General features: G+C 38.6%; 1 protein-coding gene across 5 annotated transcripts in view; it reads right to left on the bottom strand.

Annotated features, from left to right (window-relative positions):
- Positions 1-22,851, bottom strand: part of TEAD1 (TEA domain transcription factor 1) — a 1,209,838-nt gene that overhangs the window by 896,803 nt on the left and 290,184 nt on the right. The gene's annotated exons all lie outside the window — the stretch shown is intronic.

The following is a 22,851-nucleotide window of genomic DNA, read 5'->3' as shown; positions in this document are numbered from 1 at the left end:
AATGAATTGTGGGGATTGGTCAGGAATAAAGCAGAAAGGGGAGTGAATGAATGGCTGCTTCAATAATTCACCTAAACTGAAAACAGCTGGAATACTGACACTGAGCCACAAATACATATTGAACCAGTACAATTATTAACAATTAAAAAAAATACAGCCTTTAAAAATAACTGAGTTTATTCAAACTTTAGAAAACTTCATGGAATCACACAGTTGTTGCATTCTCAGATAAATGGAACTACAGTCCATGTTTACAGGGTTCAAGAATTCTCAATTTGTATTTCTCCTTAAGCCTTTATTAATGTCACGCATAAAATAATGATATGGGTATACAAACAGTTATAGAAAAGAAAACACACCATTTTAAACATTTTCATTAACTTAACACAATACATATTTTTTAACAATTAGCACTCATTCTATTAAATAAATTCCTCACATCCTGCCTTCCCTTAAAATTTCACTACTCCTGAACATTATTCATTTATGTACTGTTCCCAAAACTTCCTTTTATTTCTTTGTAATTTGATCCTTTCCTAAAGATCCTACTTCCAATCCTTTTATCTCTGTTACAATATTCAGTGCTTTATTTATGGCTGGTTTAGATTTTTATTTTATTTATCCTTTGTTGACTAGGTTAATGACACAAGGACATTAGCCTTTTCTCATGGGATGGGAGACACAATGTTATATTTATATTACTAGAAGAAATTCCGGCAGTGCATCAAGGAACGTCCCCTACTCTTGGTAGTTGGGGGAAGGCTTTGTGTGTTACACATCTGGACTTCCTGTTTTGGAGGTAGCCAGGAGGAAGAGGGAGAAAACATGTCTGATTCAGCTTTTGCTGAAAATGGAGTGAAAGTTGCTGAAAATGTAGTTGAAATGCTAGAATGGCTACCAGAAGTTTTTTCTGATGATGTGGGTGCAGAAAAAAACAGTGACATTGGAGGAAAAGGACACTGTAGCTGTAACTGAGATGGATTCAGAGAAGATTGTTTGAAGGAGAGACAGTTGCCTCTGAAAAATGCATAATTACAACCATCTAATCGGGGGGGGGGGGTTATGGGATGATTATTTGGAAGAAATGATAAACCCAAGTAAGCCAGAAAGTGGAGCAGCAATTTCATGAAGCGACATCATGGGAAAAATACAATTAGAAGAAGGAGAAGAAGAAGAGACTATGCCAAAAAAAACTTGTGCACAAACTGTTGGAGGAAGAGCAAAGAAGAAATGAAAGAAAAAAAAAGTATACAGTACATGTGAGCTGCAAACAAAGAAGAAAGTTTGGACAGATGAGAGGTTTGGGACTCTGTCAAAGCACCTCTGGGTGGCAAAGCAAGAGAGATAAGAGCATTTATTTTAATTAATGGACTTTTTGTGACTTGATATTTGAGATTGGGCAGGCCATGGAAAATTTTTTGGGTGCATATGAACAAAAGAAAATATATATCCATGATCAGAATATGTGATGCAAGCATTTTACAGACAAACAAAAAAGAAAGAATAATGATCCAGTTTAGAACTGAAGTTGAAGCACAAGGACTGAAAGAACATTTGTTAACTATTTGTAAAGAAGTAATGGACACAAGAATATATGATCAAAGAGGACTATGGACTAGGGGATGGGAATGTGGAGTAATAATGAAAATGGAAAATGATAATGTTATGCATGTACCTAGTATTTTTAATGTTCATGGTAATAGGGGTTTTGTGAAACATATGGGTCAACCAAAGACTTATTTTTTTGTGGAAAAAATGATCACTTAATCAATGAATGTGATAAAAAAAGATGTTATGTGGTAAAACAGGGCATAATGCAAAAAAATGTAATTTAAAGTGCAAAAAGTGTGGCAATACTCGTCATTCATGCCTAGAATGCGAAATGAATGTGCAAGAAAATGAAGTTATACAGGATAAAGAGATAGAAAAACGTGTTATACATGAAACTGTACAAAACAATATAACTGATAAAAACCTTATACATTAAGTTAAAGAAATTAACAAGGAAAAAGAAACAGAGGAGACAGGAGAGTAAGAAATAAAAATAATTTGATAGGGAAAAAGAGTTAAATAAAGGAAAAGAAAATTCAAAAATATAACGCTTAAGAGAAAATAAGAAAGGAAAAGGGTTAACGTTTTATTATATTACAAGAAACAACCACCCAGAAGAAGGAGAGCTAATCCACCAGTTAGAATGTACAAAAAACGAAATGGCAGAGGCAAACGGATCCAATATAAAACAACTTTTAATAAAACAAAAAAAGAATGTAAGCACTTTTGTATTGATACACAATACTTCATCAGAAGATGATGTATTGTGTATCAATACGAAAGTGCTTACATTCTTTGTTTTATTAAAAGTTTTTTTATTAGATCCGTTTCCCTCTGCCGTTTCATTTTTTCTACATTTTATTATATTAACTGTTCTTAAAAGTTGAAAATATTACCTTTAAATGTGAACAGTATGAAAAATATTAAGAAGATAGGTATATTACAATGGTGTGCTGCAGTACATGCACATATTGGTTTAGAAGATATCAGATTAACAACAAAGGAAGAAAGAACACAAACTGAAAAAACTTTTTAATGATTCAGTAGTTTGGAACATGGGGGAAGAAACGTGCTCAGGCATATGTATATTATGTCAAGAAAGCATTCAAATATTAACTGCAACCATAGTGGAACTAGGATGAATTACGGTGATAGACTTGAGATACAGGAAAAAATGTGTATAGAATTATGGCGTTATACACATATGTGGCAAAAAGAGAGTGAGAAAGGATGTTTAAAATATTCTTGAATATGTTTGTGTAAATATGGAAATTGTGGCAGGTGATTTTAATTGTAATTTAAGAAAAAATACGAGCAATTGTGATGTTAAAATGGTTGAAGAAATTATGAAAAGTGGAATGTTAGGTGTATGGCAGAATAACCACTGGACCTACAAAAAGAATGAAATTAGGACAGAAATTGAGAATTTTTTTAATATCAGATAATTTACAAGTTACAATAAAGGGATGAAGTATGCTGGATTTTCAGATCATATGGCTATATGGGTTAAAGTACAGGAAAATGAAGACTATATAAGAATAGGAAAAGGAATAAAGAGAATTGATGAAGAAATTAGATTTAGAACAGAAAAAAAATTATGGAATAATATGAATAAGAGAGAATTTTATGAGAACTGGACTCTTTGGCAGCTTAATTTTAAACAGAAATATAAAGTGTTTTTAGAATGTATAAGGAAGAAAAGAAAGAGATACAAGATTAAGTCAGGAAACATTTGGAGACTTAGTAAAGAAAAAGGTCATTTTATGAAAAAGAAATATATAAAATGAATCAAATTAAAATTAACAACTTGTTATATAAACAAAAATATTGTTTACAAGGAAAGAAAGAGGAGGTAGCACCATATTTGAGTAAAATGATAAAAGAATGAAATAGAATTAAAAATAAGGAAGGTAAGCAAGTAAGACAGCAAGAAGGAATATACAAAATAATTACTGGACTTATTTGTTAAAAGAGAAGAAAACATGGAACAAATTTATAAAGGTGAAAAACTTAAATAATGAAGATAGGAGTATTTAGAACAAAAAAATAACTGTGAAAGAATTGAACAAAATTCTAAAATATATTGACATGAATTCTGCAACACGACTGGATGGAATTGTATATCGTATGTATAAAGAAATGAAAGAGTGGCAAAAAAATAACTTTTATAGAAATTATGAATGAATGGTTAGAAACTGGAATTAAAGAGAAAGAGATATGTACAGGAGTTGCACAATTTATATTTAAAAAAAGGAAATAAACAGGAGATAGACTGGAGACCTATAACATTGCATAATACAGATTATAGCATTTTTATGAGAAGTGTAAAAGGTTACCCAAATGTATTTAGAAGAAAAGGAAGTCAAGAGTTATTATGAATAATACGAGAAATAGTTGATGATGATATAAATAAAAATGTAGAAGCAAAGGTTATGACAGGGGATACAAGTAAAGCCTATGATAATATTCAGTATAAATCATTATGGGGAATTTTGCAGGCATATAATGTAAGCAAAAAAATATTACAAGTAGTAAAATCTGTTTATGAAAGGAACTATGTGAAACTAAATGTAAATGGCTGGATTGGAGGAGAAATAAAAATAGTATGTGGAATAAAGCAGGGTTGCCCAGCTAGTAGAATCATTTTCTCATTAGTTATGAAAGAAATTAATAAAATGTAAAGTAGAGTTGGATACAAAATAATGAAGTCCAGTTGCCAATAATATATAATTATGAGGATGTTATTGTAATAATTGTTAAAAATAAAGTATGGATTGAAAAAGTAAATGAAAAATTAAGTATAAATTAAAAAAAAATGGTTTAAGTATAAATGAGAAAAGTAAAGGATTTGGTTTTGAAGGTGTGATAGGAGGCATTCAGTTCAATGAAAAATATACAGACATATTGGGAATAATATTTGGAAGGAATGAATACAGACAACAATGGGATAATGTACTCAAAGGAGTAAAGGATAAGAAAATCTATATGATTTCCAAAAATTAGTCATATAGAAAGAACGTACAATGGAGTGAAACCTACTGCTCCTACAGTGTAGCCCACAGGGTGGGTATAAATTTCAGGAGGGAAGAACACTAACTGGAAAGAATAGTGCTTTTTGGAGGCTCAGGAAGTAGTCCTCAAAAGGACTTTTCAGTAGATAATTCGTATTGTAGCTGTCCTGGGGTGTCCATATAGTTGTAGCCCTGAGAAGGGCTGTTGTAGTCCTGATGTGGACTTTTGTAACCCTGAGGAGGGCTGTTGTAGTCCTGAAGAGCCTGAGGAGGGCTGTTGTAGTCCTGAAGAGGACTGTTAAAGTCCTGATAAGGACTGTTGTAGTCCCGAGGAGGACTGTTGAAGCCCTGAAGAGGGCTGTTGTTGTGTTGTTTAGAGCTGAAGTGGTCTTTACAAGGGCCGCCCTAGGTACCCTGTCAGATCAGATCTCAGTAGGTGCCCCCTTATGTAAGGCTGGGTTCCTGCAGATGTGGTCTGCGGGTTCTTAGAAGAACCTTTGTGGTCTGTGTGGCCTTACAGAGGAACCTGGAAGGTATCGTAGTAAGCTAGACCTACTGCAGTCACCCTTTGACCAGCCTTACAGAGGAAACTGGAGGGTATCCTAGTAAGCCAGACCTATTACAGTCACCCTTAGACCGGGTTGGGTTTCTGTGGATTCTTAGAAGAACCTTTGTGGTCCCTTGCAGGGCCTTTTAGTCTTGTTATTCCTTGCCCAAGATGGCGGGCAGTTGGCATGCAAGGTGTTCATTTGTTCTAAAAGAAGACACCAGAGGCAGTAGCATTTGATCCGTGTTTCTTTATTTCCGTCCTTGCAGGTCACAGTTCCAATCTTCCTCCTAGCGTTGCTCTGAGTGAGAATCTAGTATGCATACAGTTACTGCTCTTTTTATACACTAAATGGGTGGGCGTGTTCTGTATTGGACCAATCATCGATTGGGGTTTCTCCAGGGTCGTGGCTATCCCCATGGAGAACTGTCATTGGTGAGGTAAATTCACTCAATTTACATTTCTAGGTGTCCCATGTCTGTGTATCTCAAGGGGCGTGGCTATCCCCATGGAGAGTCATCACTGGTGGGGTAAATTCACCCAATTTACATTTCTAGGTGTCCCATGTCTGTGTATCAAGGCTAAGTTACTTACTAAGCCAAGTTCTCAGTTATTAGACAAAGTAGACCAAATTGGTTAATTGTTAGTTCTTAAGATAGCATATGATTATGTGGGCATTAGTGGTACATGACAACAAAAACAGGAAAAAAAATCTTCAGGGCTTCAAGAGTCCTCCTCGGGACTTCAACAGTCCTCTTCAGGACTACAACAGCCCTTCTCCGGGCTACAAAAGTCCACATCAGGACTACAACAGCCCTCCTTAGGGCTATAACTATAAGGACACCGCAGGACAGCTACAATACAAATTATCTACTGAAAAGTCCTTTTGAGGACTACTTCCTGAGCCGCCAAAAAGCGCGATTCTTTCCAGTTAGTGTTCTTCCCTCCAAAAATTAGTCATATAGAAAAAAGCACACTTGTTGAACACCATGGTAATAGGAAAAAATTATTATGTTGCTAACATCTATACGATTCCTATTAAGTATGAAAAGGAACTAATGGTGATTATATTTTCTTTTATATGGGGCTGTAGACTGAATCCAGTCAAGAGAGGAATCCCATATATGAAAGAAGAGCAAGAAGAATTTTATATAAGGTATTAAAAGGAATTATGAAGAAAAATAAAAACTTGGCAGAAATGATACTATATTATAAATACAAATGACTGTGAGAAGGAATGGAATTAAAAAAAAAAGTAAAAGCACTGTGAAGGAAGAAATGAAAAAGTAGCCAAACAAAATTGTGTTATGGAAAATAAGAATATATGCAAGAAAAACAGAAAGGAATGGTACTTAAGTATTATAGAAGTACTTTGTTGCATTGATCCATGGGAAGATTTAGAAATAGAAAGAAAAAAGCCATAATGATGAGCTATAACTGTAAAAAGATTAAAGAATGTAATGATTATTTATGGAGATTGTCTATTAAAAAATTGATGGTAAAGGCAAATATGCCATATAAAAAAAAGCAAGACAGACTATGTAATAAATGTGGGGACTGGGACTACTAAGCATGTTTTTTTGAAATGTGAAAGAGGTAATAATTTTTGGAAAGAAATATGTAAACATAATACGGTAAAAGGTCTGTTAAAAATTGAGCAAATAAATATGGATATAATAGAATTTGGTTATTATGGTGCATGAAAACTGGAAGAAGTGAAGAAAATGGACAGAATAATATTTTATGTTTCATGGATTATATGGAAAGATAGATTAAATGAAATTAAATACAACAGAAAATGGACTTTGACAAAGACTTTGGAAGAAATAACGTTACGGTTGTGGATAAAAGAATGGGCAGGGAATGCTTAAATTGAAGTTTATAATGTATGGAGATTTGTAAATAAATGTAAATATGTAAATAATATGTAATGTATATATCAATAAAAAACTACTCTGGTAGTAGCAGGAAGAGTGTGTGTGTGACGCAACTGACTTCCTGTTTCCAGTCCAGGTATGGAGATGGCCTGGAGAAACAGGGAGAAACCATGGAGGCTTTACGCCAAAGTGAAATGGCGGAAATATCGAAAATGAGGGAGAAATGGTAGAATTGCTACCAGAAATTTTCTCAATTTGGGAACTGACAAAATATTGTTTTTAAATGGAGAGGATGTTGAGAATGAAATGGAAGTGAATGCAGAGGTGGAAATGGATTTGAAGAAAAACTTCCAGAAAAATCTGAATCAAAAGAAACAGTGGAAAATGCATTGCTTCAACACTCCAGCCAGGAGGGTTGCATGATGTTTATCTGGAGGAGATGTTAAACCAGAGTGAGCCAGAAAGTGGATCTGTAGTATCCTGGAGTGAGATTATGGAGAAAATGGAAAAAGAAAATGTGCTAGAGAAGACTCCACAGAAAAAGACGTATGCTGAAACAGTGGGAGAAGCAGCCAAAGAAGAGATGGGAATAAAGGAAGCAAAGAAGAAATTTGCTGTTCGGGTGAGCAGTAAAAAGGAAGAAGACATGGAGAGATATAAGGTATGGGACAAGATTATAGTACCATTGGGTGTGAAAGTTGAAGAGGAAAGAGCTTTTATTTTAATTAACAAAGAAACTTTGTAACTTGAAATTTGAAACTGGTCAGGCTATGGAAAAATGTTTGGGTGGTTTATGAAAAAAAGAACAGATTTTCCATGGTCAGAATATGTTGAGCAACCTTTTTTAGACAAAAAAAAGGTTTTGATTCAGTTTCAAACTGAAGTGGAAGCAAAAGAACTAAAACATTTGCTGACAATATGTAAAGAAGTGATGGAAACTATTAAAATATATGATGAAAGAGGACTATGGACAGGGGATGGGAATGTGGAGTAATTAAAAAAATGGAAAACGACTATATGATGCATATACATAGCATTATTAATGCTCACTGTAACAAAGGTTTTGTGAAACAGAGGACAACCTAAAACTTGCTATTTTTGTAGAATTAATGATTTAATTAATGAATGTGAAAATAAAGATATTTATGTGGCCAGACAGTTCATAACGCAAAGAAATGTGAAATAAAGTGTAAATAAATGTGGCAATGCATTACATTCATGGTTACAGTGTGACAGACACAAAAAAAAGAAAATAAAAGACACTGTAAAGTAAAAACAGAAGATGATGTTGGACAGAAAGATATACCACAATTGAAAAATGTAACAGTTGCTTTGAAAAATTAAAGAGAAAGTTATGAGACAAGTGAAGAAGAGGCAGAGTAGCATATAGTATAAGGCAAGAAAAAAGCAATAGGAAAGACGGAGAGAAAAAAAGTTTAAAAATATAATGGCAAGAGAATATAAGAAAGATAAGGGATAAAAATATCTTTTATACAACTGTTGTATAAAACTGAAAGTTTGACTTTAATGTGAACAGTATGAAAAGTATTAAGAGGAGAATTAATATTACATATTGGTGCACAGCTGTAGATGCTCAAATAATAGTGTTAGAAGACATTACATTATTAACGGAAGAAGAAATGGTGCAAACAGAAATTCTTTGGAGTGGTGCTATTATATGGAATATACGTAAAGAAAAGGTGTTCAAGTATATGTACATTGTGTAAGGAGACAATAAAGATGTTAGATATAACAATAATAGAACCAGGGAGAATAACTGTAGTCAATTTGAGATGGAAAAAGCATGTATATAGGGTTATAGCCTTATATGCATATGCAATAAAGAGAGAGAGAGAAAAACAATGTTTAAAAGTACACTTAATTATGTTTGTGTGAATATGGATATAAACATGGCATGAGATTTTTAACTGTAACCTAAGGAATAAAAAACAGAATGTGATGTCAAAATACTGACAGAAATTATGAGGAGTGGACAATTAAAATATGGGGGATTAAACAAAGGACTTGTAAAAGGAATTAACTTAAGACAGAAACGGATTACTTCTTAATATCAGAAAGTTTAAAAATACTAAAAAATGGATAAACTATACTGGATTTTCTGATCATGTGGCTATTTGGATAAAAATTCATAAAAAAGAGGAATATATTAAAATCGGAAAATGAAAAAAATTAATGAGAAAGAATTAAATATAGGAGAGAGAGAAAATTATGGAAACAACATATTAGTATGAGACCTTTCTATGAAAATTGGACTACTTTAAAAGGATACGATATTGTATGAAAAAGAAAGATTATATAAAAGAAATTAAGAAAAATTAATTATATGAGAAAAGATACTGCTTACAAGGTAAGAAAGAAGTAGCACCATATTTATGTAAAATAATGAAAAAGAAAAATAAGAGAATTAAAAAATAAAGGGAAACAAGAAGCAAAAAGGGATATATGAAATAATTAAGAGTTATGTACTAAATTTATATGATGAGAAGTGTGCACAGAACAAATTTATAAAGGAGAGAAATTTAATGAAAACAATGAATATTTAAAAAAATAAATATAAATGAGTCGAATGAGATAATGAAAGATATTAAAGTCAGCTACGAGATTAGATGGGATTGAATATAACATGTACTAAGAAATGAAAGACTGGCAAAAAACGGTACTTAAGTTATGAATGAATGGATGGAAACTGGGATTAAGGACAAGGAAAGTTGTACGGGGGTTCATGTTTAAGAAAGAAAATAAAAATGAGACAAAAAATTAAGACCTATAGCGTTAAATAATTTTTACAACATTTTTATGAGAATAATCACTAAGAGTACAACGTAAAATGGAAAGGTTATATGACCAAAATGTGTTTGAAAGAAAGGGAAAGGGAAGTCGGGACTTGTGGTTAATAAGAGAAGTAACTGATGGCATTATTAATAAAAAACTAGAAGTAAAGCTTATGATAGGTGAAGTTAGCAAGGCATATGATAACATGCAATATGAAGCATTATGGAGAATTTTACAGGCATACAAGTGACAGAATATTACATATTATTAAATCAATACATGAAAAAATGTATGAAATTAAACATAAATGGTTGGATTGAGGAATATGTGAAAATACAGTGTGGAATTAAACAAGGATGTTCAGCCATCAGTGTGATATTTTCATTAGTCATGAGTAATCGTAGTTATAGAAAAATAAAATGAAAAGTAATAGGATATAAAATGATGGAGATACAAATACCTACAATGCATACTAATGCTGATGACATTGTAATAATTGCTAAAAATAAATTATGAATGGAAGAAATACATAAAAAATTAAGGAAAGAAAATCGGTTTAAGTATAAATAGAAAATAAAGTATTTGGTTATAAAGATATAATAGGAGGTATAAAATATATTGAAAAGTGTAGGGATATATTAGGTATAGTATTTGCTAGAAATGACTATAAACATGAGCAATGGGACAAAGTTATTAATGGAATTAAAGATACGATTGCTTTCTGGAAACGTACAGATTTTCATATAGAAAGAAAACACATTTGATAAGCACTATAATATTGGGTAAGGTAGCCTATGTTGCAAACATTTACATGATACCGATAAAGTATGAAAAAGAAAGCATGATAATATTTTCATTTATTTGGGGGTCGAGACTGAACTCTGTAAAGAGAGGAATTTTATACATGAAAGAAGAGTGGGGGGGTTGGGATTCATAAATCCAATTGTATATGCAGCTTCTTTAAATATGTAAAGTATTAAAATGAGTTATGAAAGATAAAAAATTGGTACAGACAATAACGTAAGGTAAATACAAGGAACTTTGGGAAGAAATGTGAATGAAGAAAAGAAGTAAAAGTGTTATTAATCAAGAAATGAAAGAATTCCATAGTAAAATTGTCTTATGGAAACTAAAAAATAATGTAATGGAAAAGAATAGAAAGGAATGGCATGTTAACATTATGAAATCTTTTTATTTTCTTGATCTGTGGAAAGAGTTCGATACAAGTAAGAAATTAGCAATAATTAGATATACAAATTATAAAAGAATTAAAGACTGTAATGATTTTTGTGAAGGTTGTCCATAGGTAAATTACCAGCAAACGCAAATATGGCATACAAAAGTAAACATGATAGAATATGTAATAAGTGTAAAGAGTTTGAAACTAAAGAACATGTATTTTTAAAATCTGAATGAATTCAAGGGTTGTAGAAAGAATTTTGTAAACATTATTTGGTTAAAGATTACTTGAAATTTGAAATGTTAAATACTGATATGACAGAATACAGTTATGTAACAAGAACTCAAGAAAAGGCAAATAAAATGGACAGAGTTATATTTTATGTAACATGGACAATATGGAATGAGAGACCTAATGAGATCAAATACAATGGAAAATGAACACTGACAAAAATATTGAAAAAATATGGTTTTGGTTGTTGGTAAAAGGGTGGGGGAATTCTTAAAAAGAAGTCAAGGATGTGTTGAGTGATGCTATTCATGTAAATAATGTAAATATGTAAACATTAGGACATAAACAAGAAACAAACTGACTCGAAACAAAAACGAAAAAGGCAAGGAAAACAAAAGTACAGTTTTGTACCTACCATAAATGTAGATGTCCGAGAGGTATGCATCTGCAGTCCTAACAAATGGGTTGTCCTGCCTCAGGCAGCCCTTCGGTCGGCCGGATTCCAAAGTCTGGGTCTGGCCTCGGCTGATGTCGCACTTCACCCGACGTCACTGCGGCAGTCAATTGGGTATAAAGGCATCAGCCTACGCCATTTTCCTCAGTGTTTCTTGCCCCAGATGCCAGGTGCCCTCTAGGAAGGCTAAATTTGGATAAATGCAAATGATTCCAAACAGTAGAGAGCAAACAAAAAATAAGCATGTATGTACATATATACAAACAAATACACCATAATAGATTCCCCCAGCTAGCTACAAGATGGGCAAATACCCTAGGAGTACCACAGAGGGGAAGGAGGGTGGGTAATCCTGACTGCAGATTCATACCTCTCGGACATCTACATTTATGGTAAGTACAAAAAGTACAGTTTTGTACCTACCATAAATGTAGATGTTCGAAGATCCACATTGCTGCAGTCCTAACACTTGGGTAGTCCGCTGTCCCAGTCGGCCCGAATACCAAAGTATATGGCTGACGTCGGTCAAGGCACATTAGTCTGACGTCAGGACGTCAGGGTACAAATGCGCATGACCAACGTCATATCCTCAGTCTTTTCTTGTCCCAGATGTCAGAAGACCCTAAAAAGATAAGGCCTAAACCAAAAAACACCAAACACTCCTGCACCAAATATATATATACAATATATACAAATTTACAAGAGTATAACCCCACCCACACAACCACCCCTAAACACAGAGGGGAAGGAGGGAGGGTAAATTGGACTGCAGCAATGTGGATCTTCGAACATCTACATTTATGGTAGGTACAAAACTGTACTATGTTCTTCATACCACATTGCTGCAGTCCTAACACTTGGGTAGAATCCCAAAGCAGAGGTAAGGGAGGCTGGCAAATCATAAAGAAGCAGGAGCTGTCAACATGCCCTGCAAAATAGCCGTGGCAAAACCAGCCCTAGATTTAGAGTAGAGAGGAAGGTGGTAATGCTTAGAGAAAGTATGCACTGAACTCCAAGTAGCTGCCTCCAAAATATCCTTAGTTGCCACCCCCTTAGAAATGCTGTTGAAGTGGCAGTAGCCCTAGTGGAATGAGGCCTAATCCCAGCTGGAATCTCCTTGCCATGATGGGAATAACAAAATGCAATGCAAAACCCAATCCACTTAGAAATAGTTTGTTTTGACACAGGCTTGCCCTGAGAACTCAAAGCAAAAGAAACAAACAACTGCTGAGACTGCCTAAAATCCTTAGTCCTGCTTAAATAATAACGCAACTGCCTGTGTACATCTAAAGTGTGCAAAATCTTTTCCCCTTATTTTGGGGATCTGCATAAAAAGTAGGCAAATGAATAGTTTGGTTCAAAGCCACACTAGAAACCACCTTAGGCATAAAGGAAGGATTAGTACGTAATGATACCCTATCCTTATGGAAAATCAAAAAGGCTCAACCGCCATAAGGGCCTGCAATTCAGAAACCCTTCTTGCAGAAGTAATGGCCAACAAAAAGCAGTCTTCCATGACAAATATTTCAACTCAGCAGTGGCACTTGGCTCAAAAGGTTGTAGAGTAAGTTTCTCCAACACAAAATTGAGATCCCAAGCAGGAGTAGGAGCTCTACGTGGGGTCTTATATTCTTTGCCCTCTAAGAAATTGCTTGAACAAAGGATGAGAAAACAATGGTGGGTCACAATCATAGTGAGCTGAAATTGCTGCAGCATGAATCTTAATGGAAGAGAAAGACAAACCTTTGTCCAATAACTCAGTCAGATATTGAAGAGCCACACTCAAATTAGGCTCAGAAACCTCCAAATTCTTTGCTGCACTCCAAAATAAAAATCTCTTCCATTTTTCTGCGTACACTTTCCTTGTACTAGGTCTTCTGGCTTCCATAATCACATTCAAAACTTGTTGAGGAAGTTGAGACCTGCTGTGTTTCAAAACAGAATATGCCAGGCTGTTAGATGAAGAGAGTGAAGCTTGACATTGAGTAGATGACCGTCCCTCTGAGACAATAGGTGTGGAATCAAAGGTAAAGGCCATGGAGGCTTCCTTACCAGACTCCTCAGTAATGGGTACCAGTGTTGCCGAGGCCAATCTGGAGCTATTAAAATCATCCTTGGCTTGTCTTGTCTGACCTTTAGGAGTACCTTTGGGAGAAGAGGCAGAGGTGGAAAGGCATACACATGAAGATTTGTCCAACTGAAAGAAAGAGCATCCACTTTCCAAGCTGTGTGATGAAACCTTTTTGTGCAAAACTTTGGCAGCTGGTGGTTTAGTGGAGAAGCGAACAGACCTATGTCTGGAGTTCCCCATGACACTGTCAATTTCCGAAATACATGAAGATCCAGTTTCCACTCGTGGGGATCCATGATTTGTCTGCTTAACACATCTGCTAAGGAGTTCTGTGCTCCCGGCAGAAACCTTGCCTGAAGAGTTAGTTGTAAGCTGAGCGCAGTCTCCCATAAAATCATTGCTTGCCTGCATAGAGGGTAAGAATGTGTTCCCCCTTGTTTGTTGATGTACCACATGACAGTTGTGTTGTCTGTTAGAATCAACACCTGCCCTGGAAGAAGTAACTCCTTGAAAGCCATTAATGCAAACTGGACTGCTAACATCTCCTTCATGTTGATATGTAGATGCTGTAGTCTGGCAGGCCACTTGTCTTGTATCCACTTTCCATTCAGATGAGCTCCCCAAGCTATGTCTGAGGCATCTGTCGTTAGAATCTGACTCGCCTCTGGCGGGTCACAGAGAGTCCCTTGTTTAGGTGACATTCCTGAGCCCACCACAAAAATTCCTTTTGAATGCAAGGTATTATTTGAATGACAGTGTCCAAATCCTGGCAGTGCTGTGTCCATACATTTTGAGATACCATTGCAGCTTCCTCATATGCAGTTTGGCATTGGGAAGCACCAGAATACAAGATGCCATGAACCCTAAGGCTTGAAGGACTGTCCTTGCAGTCAGCCCGGACTGAAGAGATAGTTGATGGAAGTAAAGGGAAAGATTCTTTTGTTTGTCCGGGGTTAAAAGGCCATCTGGGTTGCTGTATTCAGTCTCACACCCAGAAAGCACATGTCTTGAGAGGGTACTAGACTGGACTTTATTTCGTTCACAGAATACCCCAGGCATCTTAGCACTGCTATCACATATTCCAAATGCTGTAAAAGGTCTTCCTTTTCTTGAGCCAGAATCAGGCAGTCGTCCAAGTAAGGATAGATTTGTATTCCTTTTAGCCTGAAGTAAGCTATCACTGGAGCCAGAACCTTTGTGAATACTCTGGGTGCAGTAGATAAGCCAAAGGGCAATGCAGAGAACTGATAATGGGAATTCCCAACTCGAAAGCGCAGATACTTCCTGCAACTTAGTCTGATAGGTACATGAAGGTAAGCCTCCTTGAGATCTAAAGTTACCATCCAGTGATCCTTGCCCAGCAGAGGTAAAAGCTGTTGTAACGTCAACATTTTGAACTTGGGAATGTCCAGATAAGTGTTGAGGATAGATAAATCCAAAATTGGTCTCCACGTGTTCCCCTTCTTTGGTACTAGGAACAGGCGAGAATAAAATCCTAGGCCCCTTTCTGGCACAGGAACCGGCTGAATGGCCCCTATTTGGAGTAACAGCGAAATTTGCTTGTGAGCCTCTTTTCTTTGTAGAGGAGGAATGTCTGGCATGCCTTTGAAAGGAGGCAAGGTATGGAAATAAAACCTGTAACCGTGGTGAATGATATCCAATACCCATCTGTCTTGGGTAATTAAACTCCAATTTTCTTTGAAAAGTGCTAGCCTTCCTCCCAAAGGTGCTGCCAGACGAGAAAGCACTGGCAGCTGAAAAGGCAGGTCATTGGGTCTGTTTACGAAAGGACTGACCCCTGCCCTCACCAGAAGACTGAGCAGGTGAACTCCCTGTTCTAGGCCTAAAAGAACCTTGAGCTCTGCCCCTACCACGTCTAGACCTACCCCTAGACTGGGAATCATAAGCAGGATATGTCCATCCCTTAGTAGGCCAATTTCTACTAAACTTGGAGGCTGAACCTGCAAAAAATCTTTAACAGTCTGCATAGACTTAGCCTTGTCCTCCATTTTCTTTAAAACAGCTTCCACAGGCGAACCAAACAACACGTCAGACTGTAACGGAGCATCCAAAATCCTTGTCTTAACATGCTCAGCTAAAATCTGATCCCTTAGCCAGGCGTGCCTACGAAGAACAGAACCAGTGGCAGCCACCCTCGAAGAGGCCTGCACAGCATCAAAACCACATTGCAAGGAATGCTTACCCACCTGTTCAGACACATGAACTAAATCCTGCAACTCTTTACACTCAATACCTTCCGCCAGAGCATCCACCTTAGACTTCAATTGTGAAAGGAGATAATTTTGATATTTTAACATGTGGAACTGGCAATTCAAAGCCCTCATGGCTAAAGTGGAAGAAGTATACACCTTCTTTCCCCATCTATCCAAAGCCCTTGCCTCTTTATCAGGAGGAACAGGATTTTTAACAACAGAAGCCTTAACACCTTTAGGCCCCTGAGAAACAGTTTCTGGGTCTGCCCTAGGACTCTTAAAAGATACTTATGAGCTTCAGGCACCCTATAATATCTATCTGGTTTAACTGGGGCAGGAGGCAAAGAATCAGGGTTCAGGGAAGCCTCTGCAAAAACATCTTCCTCCACATCCAGAACAGGAGGTATAGCTAAAGGCCTATGCTGGGGTAAATACAAAATTCCCTAAGCCTCTTCCTGGAATCAGAGAAATCTTGGCCTTCCCATTTAAAATGCTCCCTCATGGAATGAAGAGTCTCTGAAAAAGAGAAATCCTCAGGAGGAGAAGCCGAAGGAGTAGAATCATCCACATCAGAATCAGAATAAGGAGGATACTCCTGCAAGTCTTCAGTCAAGACTCAGAAGCCTCGAACACTGCTCAAAACTCTCAAGCTCAGGTTCCACCCTAGGCCTCTTATCAGGAGGGGGCATAGAACCTCTAATCATAGTAATCAAATCTTCTGCCATTTTAAGCATATGTTTCTTAGGCAAAGATCCTGAAGAAGTAGGAGAGACCCCCACTGAAGATAATCCTGGCCTGCCTCTCAAAGAAGCCTTGGAAACAGAAGGGGAGGGCCTAACCACCTTAGGAAGAGAGGGGAGAACAGCCACCTGAGAAGCCCCTTCAGCCTGGCCTACCTCCTGAGAAGACACATCTTGTAACAGTAAAGTCTCTCCCTGAGACTCCAAAGAAACTTCTGGCAGAACCTCCGGCTCCACTGAGCCTTCTAAAGAACCGACGTCCGGGACTGACGGTTCTTCCAGCCTAGGCTTTACTGCTTTGTCCTTGCGCTTTTTGGACGAAGCGGGCGTCGGAGCATCCGACGGCATTTTATAATTACGCTTCCCAAAAACTAACCTGGCACAGTCTAACCTTCTCTTTATAGTGCATTTGTTAAATCTAGCACAAGAGCGACATCCAACAACGTCGTGCTCAGGCCCTAAACAAGGTATACACAAGGTATGGTAATCCCTATGAGGTATCTGTTTCCCACAAAAAATACAGTTATTCACTTTTTCTGACATCCGGTTAAATACTGAGGCAAGAAAAAACCAAAATATTCCCCAACGGGGTACTTAGCCAACTTTGATTCGGTCTGAAACTCCGACTTCAGAAAATTTCAGAACGCCAACCTGCACTCGCAAAACTGCTTCTGCATCGGACCATGCGGCAAAAAAGACTGAGGATATGACGTCGGTCATGCGCATTTGTGTCCTGACGTCAGACTAATGCGCCTTGACCGACGTCAGCCATATACTTTGGTATTCGGGCCGACTGGGACAGCGGACTACCCAAGTGTTAGGACTGCAGCAATGTGGTATGAAGAACATCTGTACTATATCCTTCAAGGATGCATCTGCAGTCCTAACAAATGGGTAGAATACAATAGCCAAACTGGGGGAGGAGGCACTAAGAAGATCATGGTGTAGTTAAGATCCCTTGCAAAACAGCAGTTGCAAAACCTGCTCGGGATCTGGAGTATAAGGGCAGATTATAATGCTTGGCAAATGTATGCACGGAGCTCCAAGTAGCAGCCTCTAAAATGTCTTTGGTAGCCACTCCTCGTAAGAAAGCTGTAGTAGTGGCTGTAGCCCTTGTGGAGTGAGGTCTGATGTTTTCTGGAGTTGCCTTCCCATGAAAAGAGTAACAAAATCTAATGCAATTTCCTATCCATTTTGAGATTGTCTGTTTTGAAATTGCTTTTCCTTCCATTCCTGCTGCATATGCTACCAGAAGCTGGTCAGTTTTTCTATTGCTCTTGGTTCTGTCCAGGTAGTAGCGCAATTGTCTGTGTACATCCAAGGTGTGCAGTAGTCTTCCCCCCCTGTTCTGTGGGTTGGGGAAGAATGTTGGTAGGTGGATTGCTTGGTTCAATGATACCCTGGAGACCACCTTTGGCATAAGAGTAGGGTTAGTTCTCAAGGACACTCTATCCTGATGGAAGATAAGGAAAGGCTGTACTGCCATTAATGCCTGTAATTCAGAAACCCTTCTTGCTGAAGTGAATGCAAGCAGGAAAGCAGTTTTCCAAGATAAGAACTGTAATTCTGCTGTTGCTGATGGTTCAAAAGGGGGAAGTGTTAACTTTTCCAACACAAAGTTCAGGTCCCATGTAGGTAGAGGTGGCTTCGTTGGAGGCTTTACATTTTTAATTCCTCTCAGAAACTGCCTGAGTAGAGGATGAGAGAAGACTGGAGGATCCATGTTGTATTCTGCTGAAATGGCTGATGCATGAATCTTGATGGAGGAGTAAGACAGGCCATTGTGGAAAAGTTCTGCTAAATATTCCAGGATGTTAGCTATGTTAGCCAATGATACATTTTCTCCTTTTGTTGCACTCCAAATGAGGTATCTTTTCCATTTTGCTGAATAAGTCTTCCTTGTGGAGGGTCTGCGAGCCTCCAGGATAATGTCTTTAACCCTCTGGGATAAATCTGGGTTATTTTGTTTCATGTAAGATTCCAGGCAGCTAGCTGTAGTGTTTTCAAGTTTGGATGCAGGATCTTGAAGTTGTTCTGTGTTAGCAGCAGAGGAACTAGAGGTAGAGGCCATGCGTGTGTCCGAGACATACTTCTCAGAAGCGGGTACCAATGCTGTCTCGGCCAGTCTGGAGCTATCAGTATGATCCTTGGGTGATCTTCTTTGATCTTCAGTAGCACTTTGTGCATCAAAGGTAGAGGTGGGAATGCATATGCTGTTAGGTTTTCCCAACTGAAGGATAGGGAGTCCACCTTCCAAGCAAGTGGGTGGTATGTCCTTGTGCAGAATTTTCTCAATTGGTGGTTGTGTGGGGATGCGAACAGGTCTATTTCTGGTAGCCCCCATTTCTCTGTAATGGTTTTGAAGATGTCCGGATGCAGCATCCATTCGTGGGCATCCGTGGTAGTTCTGCTTAATATGTCTGCTAATATATTTTCTTTTCCTGGCACAAATAAGGCCTGGAGCTGAATGTTGAGGTTCAGGGCCACATTCCAGAGGTCCATTGCCAACTGGCATAGAGGGTATGAATGTGTGCCTCCCTGCTTGTTAATATACCACATAACTGTGGTGTTGTCCGTCCTTATCAGCAAATGACCCTGTTGAAGAAACGGTCTGAATGTCTGAATTGCCTGTTTCACTGCCAGCATCTCTTTTTGATTTATGTGTAGGTTCAGCTGGTCCTGTGTCCATAGTCCTTGTATGCACTTGTCTGTTATGTGTGCCCCCCAACCGAGGTCTGAGGCGTCCGTGGTGATAGTCTGGCTTGGGTGAGGGCTGTGGAATGGCAGTCCTTTGTTCAACTGACAGGCCTGAGCCCACCACAGGAATTCTTGCTTCAGGCATGGAATTATTGGAATTTGGGTTTCTAGGCTGTGCTTGTGTTGAGACCATAAATTCCTTAGGTACCATTGCAACTTCCTCATGTGCAGTCTGGCATGTGGAATCAATATTATGCAGGAAGCCATGTAACCCAGGGCTTGCAGGATTTTCCTTGCTGTAAGCTGGTTCTGCTTTGTTAATGCCTTGAAATAGAGTGGTAGTTGTTTTTGCTTTTCTGCTGTGAGAAATGCCATTTGACTTGATGTGTCCAGTTCTGCACCCAAGAATGTAATCCTTTGGGATGGTACCAGCCTTGACTTTTTTATGTTGACTGTGTATCCCAAGGCCTGCAGTAGATGAATAACCTTTTCCAGATCCTTTGTTAATTTGATCTTGTTGTCCACTTGTAGCAGGCAGTCGTCCAGGTATGGATAAATTTGAATTCCCTGAAGCCTGCAATGAGCAATTACTGATGCCAGGCATTTCGTGAATACTCTGGGCACAGTAGATAAGCCAAAGGGCAATGCTGAGAATTGATAATGCTCTGATCCTGCAAGAAATCTGAGGTATCTTCTGCAATCTGGTCAAATAGGGACGTGCAGGTATGCCTCCTTGAGATCTAGAGTCACCAGCCAAGCCTCCTTGCCCAGCATGGGAAGAAGGTGCTGCAGGGTCAGCATTTTGAATTTTGGAACAATGAGATATGTGTTGAGAGCGGACAGGTCGAGAATAGGCCTCCATTGGTTTTCTTTTCTTGGCACCAGGAAAAGTCTGGAATAAAATCCTTGTCCTTGTTCCATAGCCGGTACCTTTTCTATAGCTCTCATCCTTAGTAAGTGGTTGATTTGTTCTAGAGCATTTGTCTTTTGGTTTGGTGGTAGGTTTGGCATTCCTCTCTTCCTTGGTAGAGTATGGAAGTGAAACCTGTAACCTTTGTCTATTGTCTGTAAAATCCATTTGTCTCCTGTAATGTAATGCCAGTTTACTGAAAATAAGGCTAGCTTTCCGCCTAAGGGTGCTTGCAGTTGTTCCCTGGTAGGCGGTATCAGAGCCAAGTCACTGCGACTGTCCTGTGGAAGTGGTAGTAGTTGGATCTGTGGCAGTACTTCTCTGGTTGTTAGGCTGCCACTGATGTCCCCTGTAGGCACCTCTGGACTGACCTCTGCCTCTTGAGCGCCTATTTCTGCCTCTCTGTGCTCTGGTGTCTGGAAAGGACCAATTCTTCGAAGGCCAATTTCTACTAAATCTAGGAGGCTGGACCTGTAAGAAGTCCTTGACTGTTTGGACAGATTTTGCTTTTTCCTCCACCTTCTTTAACACTTGCTGTGCAGGGGAGCCAAACAAACTGAGTTTCTCCATGGGTGCATCCAGGAGATTTGACTTTACATGGTCTGGTAAGGATTGCTCTTTTAACCATGCATGTCTTCTGATCACTGTACCAGTCATAGCTGACCTAAAGGAAGCCTCCAGTGCATCATAGCTGCATTTTAAGGAATGATTACTGACCTGCTGAGTGTTATGTACCAAATCCTGAAGGGACTTACGGTCTATAGGTTCAGGAGAGGATAGTTTTTTATTTAACTGATCTAACAAAAATGCCTGATACTGAATCATGTGGAATTGACAGTTTAAAGCCCTAGCCGAAAGAGTAGCAGAAGTATAAACTTTTTTACCCCATCTCTCTAATGCTCTAGATTCTCTTTCAGAGGGGAGGGGGTTTTTGGTAGTTGCTACAGCTTTGGGGCCTTGAGAAATAGTTTCAGGATCTGCAATAGGAGCCTTATACAGGTGATAATGCGTGTCCGGGACCCTGTAGTAACTGTCGGGCTTAGCAGGGGCCGGAGGAAGAGAGTCAGGGACAGTACAAGCATCATTAAATGCATCATCCACAACTGTTAGTACTGGAGGAATGGCTAAAGGCCTATGCTGTGGCAAATGCAAAAAGGTCCTGAGCCGTTTCCTTGAATCTGAAAAATCCTGGCCCTGCCATTGAAATTGTTCCCTCATAGCATGCAAGGTTTCCCCAAAAGAAAATTCCTCAGGAGGAGAGGCAGAAGGAATGGAAGTCTTCTGCGTCAGAATCCTCATATGGAGAATAAGGGCCTTCAGGAGGATTTGAGTTTTCTGAATCATCAGAAGAATAATCCGTAGAGACTGGTTCAGGGGGCTCTGCTCTAGGTCTCTTCTCTGGAGGGGGATGAGAGGCCCTGTCAGGGTGAGGTTGGGATCCCCTGATCAAAGAAATGAGATCCTCTGCCAGGCTAAGCATTTGGGAACTAGAGCTAGGCCTGTGTGAGGGGGTTTTAGAAGGCAAGGCCTTTGAAGATTTAGCTGCTTTAGCCCTAGAGAAAGCCTTGATAGACATGGATGCAGGGGGCCTAGCAGCTCCACGTGCAGGAGTAGATATATCCAAAGGAATAGTGTCTGATAAATCCTGGGTGCCTGCTACAGCAGGAGAAATTTCAGTAGCAGATTCAGCCATGCTGTGTGAGGCCTCAGCTGCAGGAGGAATGTTTTCGGCCGAAGGAAGAACCGTGGACTCGGTTTCGGCCGAAACCAAGACACTCGCGGTTGGCTTAACCGTGGTTTCGGCCGAAACCGCGGACCGCGAGTGTCGGTCCTTTTCCTTACGCTTTTTAGCTAAATGCGAAGTCGGAGTCTCAGACGGCATTTTGTAAGCAAAAGCGGGACAAAAAAACTCCTCCGCAAACTCCGACCGACGTCTAAGTGTCCGTCGATTGAAGGAAGCACAGGCTAGACAAGCTGCTACGTCGTGGTCTGGGCCTAAGCAAGGAAGGCAATAAGAGTGGAAATCCTTATGAGGTATTTGTTTCCCACAAGTTAAACAATTATTTACTTTTTCTGACATCGGCTGAGGCAAGAAAGAGAGTCCCCAATGGGGTACTTAGCTTTTTAGAAGTCTTCGGTAGTAAACACTGGATCTGACCGACCGGCACTTGCGAACAGCTTCTGCTTCGGGCACCGCGCGGCAAGAAAGACTGAGGAAAATGGCGTCGGCTGATGCCTTTATACCCAATTGACTGCCGCAGTGACGTCGGGTGAAGTGCGACATCAGCCGAGGCCAGACCCAGACTTTGGAATCCGGCCGACCGAAGGGCTGCCTGAGGCAGGACAACCCATTTGTTAGGACTGCAGATGCATCCTTGAAGGACATCTAACCAGAGCCAAAAATTTATTAAATAAATGAGCACTTTTGTCCACTAAAACTTGTGAACTTCTTTAGATAAAAACATACTCAACAAATCTTGTATTTAAATCACATCAATACAATTAATCATAATACATCACAAGACCACTTTTTTTTTTTTTTTTTTTTTTTTTTTTAAGTTCCAAAAAGAAATTAT

This window comes from Protopterus annectens, chromosome 17.part0, assembly GCF_019279795.1.
Source record: "Protopterus annectens isolate FY-2018-M chromosome 17.part0, PAN1.0, whole genome shotgun sequence".
NCBI classification, from domain to species: Eukaryota; Metazoa; Chordata; order Ceratodontiformes; family Protopteridae; genus Protopterus; species Protopterus annectens.
This window is presented reverse-complemented; position numbering and strand designations above follow the sequence as displayed.